Source organism: Bombus impatiens, unplaced genomic scaffold (assembly GCF_000188095.3).
Source record: "Bombus impatiens unplaced genomic scaffold, BIMP_2.2 scf_0064, whole genome shotgun sequence".
Lineage (NCBI taxonomy): Eukaryota > Metazoa > Arthropoda > Insecta > Hymenoptera > Apidae > Bombus > Bombus impatiens.
Genome location: NT_176483.1, coordinates 2376188 through 2389513, shown reverse-complemented (window position 1 = coordinate 2389513; position 13326 = coordinate 2376188). Strand labels below are relative to the sequence as shown.

The following is a 13326-nucleotide window of genomic DNA, read 5'->3' as shown; positions in this document are numbered from 1 at the left end:
ATTAGTCTCGTTGATTTTTCCCGTGAGTATCTGTTGTACGTACATCTTCATTATGCTCAGATTTTTAACATCGTCGGATAATTATCTTTTTCGTAGAATAGTTCGTACAACCGTAAACTCGTACTGTTTTAAAAATCTTTAGGTAATTAATCATTACAGGAGTGAACTTGTCGGGGATTTCGTGGGTGTGAATTTTCGTAGAAAGGTATAAAATGATTCGATCTATTGTAGCTGGTTTTTTTTTAATAAAAATTTATTTCATGTTATTCCTGGCAAATCACATGGCGCGATTAATAACTACGATACACGTTCAGTATGGACTCCAGCTTGCTGCGATTAGGCCATCGAGAAATTAAACGAAAGACGAAAGACGGAGAAAGAGTAACGATCATTCTCGAATCTGGCGAAAGTCTGACGCATTTTTATCTTCATCTCAAATTGACTAGTTTCCATTCTCATTCTAAGACGAGTATCGCAGAGAGGTTGGAAAAATGATTTTTCGTTGGAAAGTCAGATTTTATTCAATTTTCATTCCTCCGATCTCGCCCTATCAACTCAAGATCAACTTCAATTGACGATTAATTAGACTCTTTAAAAAGTTTCACATCCCTCATGATCACGACAGACATTGCGCACGACGATTAATTCGTTTCGAAGTTTTTCTTTATACAGAACCAAACCCGCGACCGATGAGTTCACGGCAGGAAACAAGGAAGGCTCGGCGCAGGATATCCCCGATTCTAAACCCGCGAGCAAGAAGGCCATGAACTTAGGGGATTAAGAAGATGCGCATCCTGCAGACCAATCTAACCGGGTTTTTTACGTGTCGCTCACTTAAACATATATTTCTGCTTAATCCATTTCTTCCACAATCGCGGCTCTTTTTTTCTTTTATCTTTCCGTCAAGAAAAAAAAACAGTTTAGATACGTCCTATTATCCTATACCCTCCCTATTTCCATTCATCAGCCATTTTCCACTTACAACAATTACATCTCTTTCTTCTTCAACCCCAACTTTTCTTTCTCAAATAACATTAAGCTTTTCAATAATTTCCTCTTTCTATTCCCTCCCACTTAACCTTCTTCCAACGGATACATTTTTCTTTCCTGTTTGTGTCCATAATGCGCCATAATTCTCATCCACCGTTGCAATCCACCCTAATTACCTCCATATTTCCTATAATTCTATATAATTACTAGCATTAATACTATTCTATATTATTACGTATATTATTATATATTAATACGTTTCATTTCTTCAAGTGGAATTTATTTAACGTCAATCGCTTTCCACACGGTATCCGTGTAATTACAAGATTCCAACTTCGAACAAGATTCTTTCCGACTAATATATTTCCATATTACAATTACTACCTTTCGTAATGGTGTTCTATTAGATTGCCCGATTCCATTGTACGTTCAACAGTTACACCTTTCTTAAAGCAACCATATTATTAACCTTTCAAAACTACTCCATCTGTCGTCTATTGTTTTGAAGCCGAATTTCACAATTTGTGTTCAAGGGTCGAATAAACGATGCACACATATATCTCCTAAATGTATCTTTACTTATTCTTTAGTCTCTTAGAATCCAAATAAATCCCCTCTTCTACCATCCAGACAATTATATTGCCTTACGTATTGCCTATTATCATTTTATACTCTCTTTTTATTCCTTTCTTACTTCTTTCAACTTTCACGCCTCTAACGTCTACGATCTTTTTACACATTTTATAATTTTCACAAAACTAGCCCATATTTCGACAAAATCTCACACCAAATTAACGTCGCTATTACCTTTCGCACATCCAGATTAGATACGCGCTTATTTTATTTGCGCATCTTTATTACATACCACGTCTTTTCATCCTATACTTTTACGCTTTTATCATTACCTGCTTTACGCAAAACGCTTTACATTCCTAAACAATTTTATTTACACATCTTATTTACACATTCGCACGCTACTTCGTCCTGCCCTTTCTTCGTTTCACACTTTTTCTTCCACGCTCGCACCCAACCAACGAGATTATACGTTTCCTCATTATCAGCGATTAAACGCCCTTTTTCTTCTCCTCGTTAGTCGTTCTGCTTCTCGTCATCGTTCTCCTGCTGCATCGTCCATTCGTACTTGCCGCCAATTTATGGTAACGAAAACAAACCGGTATAACCAATTTGTACAACCAATTTGACAATTAGAATTATTCTACGCGTTATATTTACCTCGATCTGCCATCGACGTACCTTTATGTTCGACTCCAGATACCAAAATATCTTACACAGTTCCGATCACGTAAAACTTTGCAGCAACCGTGGATCATGCGCTTGTCTGATGGCAAAGTGACCGCGAACAAGATGTCGGTCATGAACTACGTAGCGTTCAGATCGACCACTCCGTCCAATAAACTATTCTAGTACCTTGGAATAAATTTATCTCGTATCAAATACCCAATCAATGTCTTGCCCTTCTTACGCTGTCATATCGTCATCGTCTTACTTCCCTGTCTACCATATAGTTTTAGTGTATTATACATATACATTATTCATACATATCATATATTATATGTCGACATATGAAATAGAAGGAAGGCACGCCACAAGTTGATATCTTTTTTAACTGAAGTATGAAACTTTTTTATTTTTCATTTGTAATGAATAGAACCTTTACCAACATGTTTGTTACATGTTTCTGGTTGAAATGACACGGAGCACGATATAATTTGCGTGCTTTATGCATGAGAATCAAAATACATATCGATAAGCAAACAGAATTCGAATTATACCGTGTTTGGTCTCATTTTAATCAAGAAAGATCTTGTAAATGCGCTAGCAAAATTTAATTTAAAAAAAAATGTCAGAGACAAAAAAGTGTTCGATTTGTACTGACAGATGTACATCGTTTAAATGATATCTAAAACTTAGCCCTGAAACTTACCGACGCGTCATGTAAATTCCACATGATTGCCGCCCATTGATTACCTCCATATGGTGGGGATAACGTCCATTCCATTACCGAGAGTAGATTCTTCTCCTGCAATTGCTATCGAAGGTTTCCTTTCCAGTATTCACTTCCATCCAGGTTCGTGCACGTCTCACGATCAAAGTATCAGTGACATATTATATCTATATACTTTCAACGAAAAGCGAAAAGAAAAAATTTCAAAAAAGAAATAAGCAACTAACAAACAAACAAACTAACTAGCTGAAGCGAAAAGATGGGGAGAGAGTAATATGTTCGACAAAGTTAGATTTTAAGCTTTTTTTATTGTACTTATTGACAAGTACTATTAATACATGACTGAAATTGCACAGTAAAAGTTAAATATTACAAGAAATCCAATGTGCGCTCTTACTTTAGAGCAGTGACAGATTATAATTTTTATCGTTTTTGTATAGCGATCATGACACTTGCTTCTTTAAATTTAAATTCTTTATTTTTTAAATTACATTATTTTTAAATTAGATTAAATTATTTAAATTTTTTAAATTACAATCAAGTTATGAAATACTATATATACCATGTCAGAACGTATGTCGGAATTTCATGTCGCTGAAATAAATAGTTGAAATAATAAAATAGCGAATAAAATGGATAACAAGTACAAGTAAAACTACAACAAGAAGAAAGTAGAACTAATCGAAACTGACCTCCTTATTTTATTCTATTCGCTCGTGCACGAACAAGAATAAAAGTGAATACTGGGAAGGAACCGCAAATAATAATTGCAGAAAAAGAACCTCTCGGTAATCGCGTGGTCGTCATCCCCATCACAGGGGGCAGGCCCTTTCCCTTAACGCGCCGATAAGCTCAACGGTTGAGCAGCATGTAACATGATCCAGTGTCAGATAACGCTGATACAATGTATACAGGTACCAATTTAAAAGTGAAACGTTTTTATCCTTCACTTTTCTTCAAATCAAACTGTTACTGACTACATATGTATTTGTGGCATTTTCCTAGTTAAAGTGAGACCAAATACGGTATAATTCGAATTCTACTTACTTATCGATATGTATCTAATCACCATTTATAAAGTAAGCAAATACGTCCGCAAATTATATCGCGCTTGGTGTCATTTCAATCAGAAACATGTAACAAACATGTCGGTAAAAGCTCCATTCATCGCAAATAAAAAATGAAGGAGTTTGATTTCTCAATTAGAAAAGAGTCACAGCTAGTCACGGTCCTTTATATTTTACATTTTATTATGTTGCGATACGCTTCGACTCACAGTCCCTCTTCTTCTTTCAGTTTCTTCATCTTTCGCGTTGTCCTTTCTTACGCTCCCCGTATCTACCGTCCCATCGTCAATGTTCAGTGCTTCTGTGCACTGAATCGTTTCTACCTCTATACTACTCTCCAATTGCAGAGCTTGGATCACCGCATCATAAAATACTTGCAAGTGTTGCAGATTTCCTGGATGTGATTTATTTGGTTGATATGTAATTATTATTATAAGTTATTACAGCATAATAAGTAATTAAGGTATGTATTTATTTGAAAAAGCTAGAAAAATGCGGTCACTGGCATAGTTTGCGTCGCTTGAAAATCATTTGAGATCAGCAGTGATGTAGTACAGTTTTCCTTTGACGCATGCAGAAACTGGATGGCCGAATAATATGATCTGATCCAGATTCAAATATCGATGAGACAATAATGAAACAATACCAATGTAATAGTGAAATTTGTTTATACTTTACTCTTTTAAAATTAAACTTTCGCTAATGAATTTGTGAAATTTGTGATTATATAGTTGTGATTATATAGAGATTATATATTTGTGATTAATAAGTTGCTATCGCTCGTAAATAAGCCGCCGCCTCCTCCATCGATATCCGAATCATACAAAAACTGTATCTCCTGGATAAGGAGCACCCAACCCACACGTGTTAGCGACTACGTTATTTTCAGCTAGCGGAGTCAAACAAAATATGTACAAGAAATTTACGTGGCCAACGCGATCGCGACTGAGGGGCGAGAGCGTTGTCGAAGTGAACGTTCCCCCACCCTTGCCCAAAGAACAAGGTAGCTGATAAAACGAAAGCGGAGATGATCCTTGCATTAAAAATCAGTGCATTAAAAATCGCTTGTAACGCTGAGCGAAGAGAGCGAGTTATCTTGTCTTGTAAGAACAAATTGTTCCTTTCCCCGCGTTTTCCTGTCGTTAAATAGTTCGCTTCAACTCTTTATTTTGTCTCGTTGTTAATTTCTCTCCAACTTTCATTAGCCGTTCTTTCAAGTTTCCAATATCACGTTTGCAATAATTATGTCGATATTTGTCATTTATAACAATAATTTCATGAATCTAAAATAATTATACGTAGGACGCAGGATAAAGAAACGGTCGTTTAAATAGAGATCGTTACTTTAATAAACTGATTGTTCGTTAAAACAAACGGATGCGCCCCGTCCGCATCCGCCTTTCTCGAGACGTAACAAGGAACTGAAGTCTCTGTCTCTCTCTCATCCTTTCGTCGCTCGTTTGCCGTTCGTTTTTCGTCTGTTTGCCGCCCTTTTGTCGCCCGTTCGCCGCCCTTTTGTCGCCCGTTCGCCGCCCTTTTGCCACCGTTAACGAAAAACAAACGCGTTCGCGCGACAACGCGCACACAGCCATCTACGCTTTATCAACGTCAAGCAAACCTGCACATTGGGTGACCACTTGCCGACCATGGGTCTTTTTAATTTCAATCGCTACATGATCGGTCGCGGAATTTTCCGTGTTCGATCTTGATTCGCCAATCGGACAATTATCTCAACGTTTCTTTGAATAAATGAAATTGAATAATGGAAAAATGGAAAAATGGAGAAATGGGAAAATGGAAAAGTGATCGTTGCCTTACTCTACTGCAATGGATAACACGTCAACTATCTCTTTCTTTACAATTACAGATTACCATCTGGTGTACATTGGTGGGCGTATAAATAATTACTTGTAAATTCAACTAATTGCATCGTGAAACGTTTCGCTTTTATGTTTCTTCCATAACGTTATAGGACTTAAAAGGATAGATTGCATATATTTTTGCAAGCATTGTGAATATGGTCCGCACCGTATCCTCTAATATGTTACAGGCACTATGTTTATGTTTAGATAATTGTATTATGGATTACAAAATCAGGTCTACAGAATTACATATGCTTGTCGATTGCCTGTATGTATGCTATGTGTCTAACGAACTAGTAACATTTTCATCAGTAATTAAGATTGTATATTGTTTGACTTCTCTTAATAATATTGTTGATCCTGTGTTTGTGTGTTTGATATCTTAATGCATTTTTGTATTACTAAAGATTATTAAAATACATAGTTGTTCGATACGTAATTTTATCATGATTTTTCTCCATCTACATGGACATCGCTCTAATTATGTAATACGATAAATTATATTGTACATGTATACCGTTAGTTATATTATGGAATATAAATATTTTGCTATAAATCGAGGAGCGCAGAAATGTTTCCCATAGCTAACGGTTCTCAGGTTTCGCCGTCTGATTAACCGTTTAGTATATTCGATATACTATATGATATCTATAATATGCCATATATAATGCATAAATAACTATATTACCACCTATATAAATTCTGGGTTATGAAACTAAAAATACGAAATTCTTTCCTATATCTAATCAGGTATCAGCTATCACGCTACCTGACATACATATGATAACCATACATATATATGATAAATATATATGGATATAAATGTGTGTGTGCGTGTGTGCGTGCATGCATGCATATACAATAACTACACGAGTAATTATAATATGGACGATTAGTTAGCAAACTATGAGATCAGAAGCACTGAATTTTTTTCCTACGCCTAATATTCACCATATTGCATTGCATCTATCAACTTGTCCGTTGAAACGTATTCGCACATTTATTCAAACCGATTATTATCATTTGGATAAACATTACATCGTATAAGTTACATTGAACACGGCATGAAAGCGAAAAGGTATCCGCAAAGTTTTCGCGGGTTTGTCCAATATCGAACATCTTTCTCTGTTGCGTCGCGGTGCGTTTTGACGTCGGGCCTCCAACGCTCGAACATTTCGGGTTCGGTGTTTCTATTCCTGGAGCGGGTTGACTCCTCGCTCGGCTCCTACGGGAGGTGCTATGCCCTGGCTAGCAAACACGAGCAGTCGACCGGAGTCGTGTCGGATCTAACGTGTTTTTACGTGGCATGTGGAAGCCGTGCGCGCGTGCTAACTAATCTTAAATAAAAAACGCTGGTTCATTTCTTGGAACAAGAAACTCTCCATCTTACTCGTCAAATTGAATTGTCTACGTTCTTTCTTTGGTTTCTCTCTTTAAAACACAGAGAATTATCAAGTTGAATATACATATATTATTGGTGCGTGTCTCAGTTCGTGACAATCTTCCGAAGAATCTGGTTTTCTTTTTAAGAAATTGTACGTTGTATGTTCTTTTAATGTGAACGAGTTGCAAAAGTTGCTTTTGCCTTGAAGAGAAATAGTAGAGGAAGGAAGCAGATCGATGTCTTGGTCGATTTGTGATGCATCGGTGAAAATTTTTCATTACCCCGACTATTTTCGGGCTTGAGCTCAGTACGATATATTTATTAGCGTCGCGACACCATGCGCGTGAACAGATTGGCTTTGACGTTCGTTTATCGAAAGCGACGGCTTTGTTCCGCTATATGGGACGGCATGGTGGTGTGATTCGGAACTACGGATGGTGTACGCGCATTCCCCCGTCGCAGCGCGGAGGAATAACCGGGTTCGTGATCTCTGACGGAGACGTTTGTGAGTTTGATCTTTCTCTGTAAAGAAGGAAGGAAGGAAGGAAGTATGGAAATATGGAAGGGTGGAAGGGAGGAAGGGAGAAAGGGAGGAAGAAAGGAAGGAAGGAAGGAAGAAAGGAAGGAAAGAAGGAAGGAAGGAAGGAAGGAAGGAAGGAAAGAAGGAAGGAAGGGAGGGAGGAAGGGAGGGAGGAAGGGAGGGAGGGAAGAAGGGAGGTAGGAAGGAATAAAGGAATAGTGGCAAAAAAATTAAAATAATGGAATGTTCTTGTAGATCTCCCATTTACTAGGTATACGATGGTATATGAAAGATGGATAAATGAAGAAAGTAGGGAATAGAGAAAGATAGGGAAATAATTGAAAGTGAGGCTTTATTAAGTTATAGATAAAGGTTATTAGATTTAATATTCTTTCCACATTATGTAATGATTTTCGATGAAATTCGTGAGATTCCCTTTTCCGTGTCAAACGAAGTTTCCATGTCGAACGAAGAAATCGGAATAGTTTTAGAATAATTTTTCTTTCAGGTGAAAATTTCATAGACCTAAAAGTAAAGCCAAGGTTTCGGTTTAACAAGGTTCCGACAGTACCTTTATCACGATTTTCCTATGACATTACTTAAAATTTTATATCTTTTCCTCCTCTGCCAAGGAAAAGGAAATATCTGAATGTAGAAAAGTAAATTTCTTAGGAAAATTATTTTGTGGTCATGTAAAAAGAAGAATGAAAATGTCGAACATATAGAATGAGAAATTATGAAAATGGAAGTTTATGGTTGAACCTTTTTTTTTAGTATAATATATGTATAGCTCCGTAATGATCATTTTAAAGAACGGTCAACGAGCTTTGAAAACAAGTACAGGTAAATAAAAAAGAAGCAGTGATTTCTATTTAGTAATAATACGACAAAAATTGATAGAAAAGGCGGGAATGTATTTAAGAACGAGGTATTTAAGAACTTAGAAGAGGTTGAACGTAGAATGAAGGTTTACCTTTAATATTTCTTTAATACGCGATAGGGATGATTAGGAACGAAATTTTTCGTTAGATCGGTTCGATTTCGGCACGATCTTTCGAAATTTCACGAGCAAATAGAGATATAATAATTGTCATGATTTCCTTTAAACTAATTTTTATAACGTGTATGGGAATATGTTTTAATTTTGATGGATGATGGATCCCATTTTATTTGCTTCTCAATTAGAAATTAATGGCATTTACACTTTGCAAAATTAATAACTATTTATCTTACTTGCAACAAAAAGTGCTGCATGTACATCAATTGTGCAATAAATATATGGTATAATACGATAAATACACGATACGATAAGTATATCGTTTGCACAAATATATGATACAAATGAATTATCCTTAAGCGAACCAACTGTTATCGCTATTCATATTTTCGTTAGTGATATTTAATTAATCTTGTTTTATATTGCATGTAATATGTATGTATGTACATGCATACACACATATTTCTAATTGACAAATTAATTGGAGCGAGTAAAAAGTATACGTTTTACACTTTGATTGGATCGTTATCGATTATATACATTTGACATTATGTAACGATCAAATCGATTTTTAAGTCATCGTGTATCACGCGTCGAGATTGAACGTTTGTCTCGCCGGCTGGTCTCAATTAGTTTCAGGCTTTCCAAGAAATTTCCAAGACTTCCTGATGATACGAATTCCTTGTTATATTTATGTTTTAAGAAAAACTGAAGACAAAACTAACTGTAAAGTTACGATCGGCTAAGTTTTATTGTCTACTACGGAAGCATTTCATATTACGAAAACAAAATCAAGGGTAAATGATGTGGTTTCTCTAAATATTTGATAGTGAAGGAATTTTTATACTACTAAAAATCGAATTTACAAAATTGAAATTCTTCGGATAAGATTTTTATTATTAGTCGAAATTGTATATTGTTCGAAAATTACGCCTTTCGAACGATATCGTTAGATCGATGAGATTAATTTTTCTATGTGTTCGGTATTGCATAAATTTTTATGTTACGTTTATATTTCTTTGCGTTTATATTATTATATCGTTCGATAATTAAGCAAATTTTTAGCTAAATAACGCGAAATATACAATATACAAGTTTGGAAACTATATTCTTCTAGTTTAGAAAAAGTTTATATCGTAATCGCAGCAGAGTTTCTCTCAACGTTAAACTTGGAAATAATTTGCCACACATTGTAGCCAAGTTGCCACGCGCGCCAACGATTTAAATTTATTAACGAGCACCGCAAAATGGGTTCGTTGAACGATACGAGAAACATTTGGATGGCTGATCCTCTAGACTGTTTCAACCTAAGCCGTTCTAATTTTGTTGACGGTTATCAGGACCGAGAAAATTTCCTATATCGTCGAGTGATTTAATATGACTAAAAGAATATGATACTGTATGACAGTGAAATATCAAATCTGAGGCAAAGACGTTTCATTAAGAAATACTTTTGATAGTTCGGTTACTAAAACATTTTTACCAAAACGCTATAATACACTTTCGAGAATCATCGAACATGATAAGATGGTTGAAAACGCAAGAAACTTGCCGATCGACTGAACAAACTCTAAATTTCTATCGACAAACGCTTGAGAATAAGCGTAAATTAGTTGCCGAATGGCCGTCGATTTTTTGGAATTAGTTCTGGATACAGATTTTCTCTAATTTAAAGTTGATAGTGTACTGTCATCGTAAAAAGTAAGTATCGCTTCTTATTTTCTATTTGCCTAATACAATCTTCCATTTATTTGCATACTTTGGTAAATATTCACATATTGTTGCTATAGATAAACGAAACTATTCGGATTCTTATGACAGTTGCTGTACATCTGAGAAATGTTTTTTCTCCGAAGTTGCCACGATAATAGAAATTTGCAGAATTTTATGGAAAGACAAAGATACTTTATTCCTATAAATTTCGGTACATCTGGTTTAATAACGTTTGTGGCTATTTTGCGGCGAATCTGTTATATTAGAATGCTGCTACGTTAATTTTTAACTGTTCGATTATTTGTATTCTAAATTTGTAGCAAAATATTTATCAGAAGTAGTTTCGGTCCGCTCAAATGGCTCTCAGAATAGCTCTTTCAGTTTTCTTAATGAAAGAACGCTCGATGCATTCTCGTATTCTTCTTACGTTTCAATTTTTAATGAATTTTTCCGAAACCAACAGTATTTGACTTATCGGTTGATATTCGTTAATGACGTAATTAATTATCAAGAATTGCGCCGATTATTATTTCTAACGATACATTTAAAATAGCTTTTTCATTTATATTAATAGAGCGAACTCCGGCGAGTCTGTTCTTTTTTTCTTGTTTTGATTATTTTGAAAAATATTCAATTTCTTTAGAGATTCCCTTTAAAGGGGATATTGAATATTTTAATATTATCGTCTCTTTTTAAAAAGACTCTCTGCATGCTGATTCACAAAAATGTCAACCCTTACTTACTTATTTACTCTGTAACATTTGAAAACATTTTGAAATATCGTCAACGTTATAGCGAAACGTTGGTATCACGCTGACCCGTTGGTATCAAGTTGATAAGGTTTGAACCAAAACCGGAAATGTGCATAAAAGCGAGAAGATACTTCTCGCAAACGTACACTTGGCGGAAAATATACAAAAATATCCAAGCAGTCGACGAGTTATATTAATAACTTTCAATATTCATTGAAAGCGCCATTAGAATTGTATTATATGAATTATATGTTTGAAACTATAATACTACCAATACTGTATAATAATTTGTTACGAACTGTATGTTTAATGATGTGCGATATGTGCAAAGATACCCTGTTACTTCTGTACATACATATACATATACATTGTTAGATAAGTCTTTCAAGTTTCCAATTTTTGCTTTTCACTAATACGTATCATTGTATTGGTTTTCTGGAAAAATAAATAGCTAGATTAATTACAACGCCTATACTAGTTCAATTACTGCAGTGGCCTTTTAATTATTAATGAAATTTTTAAAAAGTTGAAGATTTCTTATCGAATCTTTAATAAGTTGTTTGTTTACAGATTAATTGTAATGGAGTTTGTATTCTGATGTTATACTATTTAGCGAGATATTACTGTTTACTGAGATATTGCGACAGGGCAATGCATATCCAGCTTTAGTATTATTCCTATTTTTGAGAATAATTGCTGATTACATGTTTTCTGACCATTTTTTGCCATGGAAAGATCCCAAGCCCTAAAATACACAGAGTATTTTCGATTTGGTGATACAATCCGATGGATACAATCATGGTAGATGAATTCGTATGAAAAGATAGATAACACTTGTTACAGTGTATTATTATGATACTTGTCCTATGAATTCGCTACGAAATGTAAAGTAATACTTTCTCTGCTACCATATATATTTAACTTTATTTGCGAACATTTCATACTGTAAATTAGTTTTCATTGCACACATATTTATACACGGTTGCAAGATCTTCTCTGCTAGATCGGTCGTTACGATAAAATAGCTTAGCTACCATTTCTAAACATATCACTGATGGATTCTTATTTATGGAGTCACGTCAAGTCTCGTGTGAAACACGGGAGGGAGGGCGCAAAAATAGGGAACACCTCAAAGAGAAAATCCTTTCTGTATTGGTACATTGCGAAAGGAGGAAATACTCTGGAATACCTTTATAGGAGCGTAATACGTATACGCAAGGTAATTATATTTATAAAAGAACAGGATTCGCAGCAATTTTTGCGTAATCTTAAATAACAAAAGAAATTCTTTCGAGCAAAGATACTCTTACTTCATTGAGATTGATTCGAGCGCCGTGCGTGCACCAGCGGTAAGAAGTAGGCGAGAAGTAGAAGTAGGTGCGTGTGAGACAGAATAGGCAGAGTAAAATAAAATAAAATAAAACATAATAAAACAAAATAAAATAAAATAAAGTGAAATGAAATGAATGAATACTGTATGGTAGGATTACGCGTCGTTTCTTGTTCATACGATTTTAATACATGTGAGATATTTTGTTTCTTTACAAAGACTTTACAAATCTTTATATAGAGTTTATTCCCTCAAGGTACTGATGCAAGTGCCATGCGATTCCTCGCAGTCCGCTTACCCTGCGTACTCTGTGGCCACATCCCCCGTTAAACGAACCTTCTATTCTTTCACAATGCAGCATCGAATCGTTCGCCCTTGGTAAACTGTCTCAGGCATCCTCGAGAAACAATCGAACCAGTCGATACTTTCTAGTTCGGTGATTTCGAATTGCCGGCTATCGTCGACTTTTCAAACATTCGTTCGGGCACCTTGCCAAGATTCTTACCGAACCCTCGGCCTGACCTCGTAAATTTCTCGTAAGGATAAATAACGCTAGGCTATCTGTCATCGTGGGTGTCGTCATGAAGATGCGTCGATGGACATAGTCACGTTTGGTATCATTTTCGTCGTACCGATCTCGATAATCCAACTGCGGCTATCTCATAATGATATATCAAACGATACAAAATAATTATATTTTTCTTATTCTGCTTATTCTCCGAGTTTTCTCCGATCGATTTATGAC

At 35.4% G+C, this 13326-nt stretch overlaps 1 long non-coding RNA gene across 2 annotated transcripts; it reads right to left on the bottom strand.

The window, feature by feature from the left end:
- Window positions 1-238: 238 nt before the first annotated feature.
- Window positions 239-2353, bottom strand: LOC112214067. 2 transcript variants are annotated; one of them, XR_002947996.2, is made up of 2 exons: window positions 983-2353; window positions 239-895 (listed from the first exon to the last, which is right to left on the bottom strand). It is a non-coding gene; the product is annotated as an uncharacterized LOC112214067 (long non-coding RNA). The 2 variants fall into 2 exon arrangements; XR_004462955.1 differs by having other exon boundaries at window positions 992-2353.
- Between the last annotated feature and the right edge of the window lie 10973 nt (window positions 2354-13326).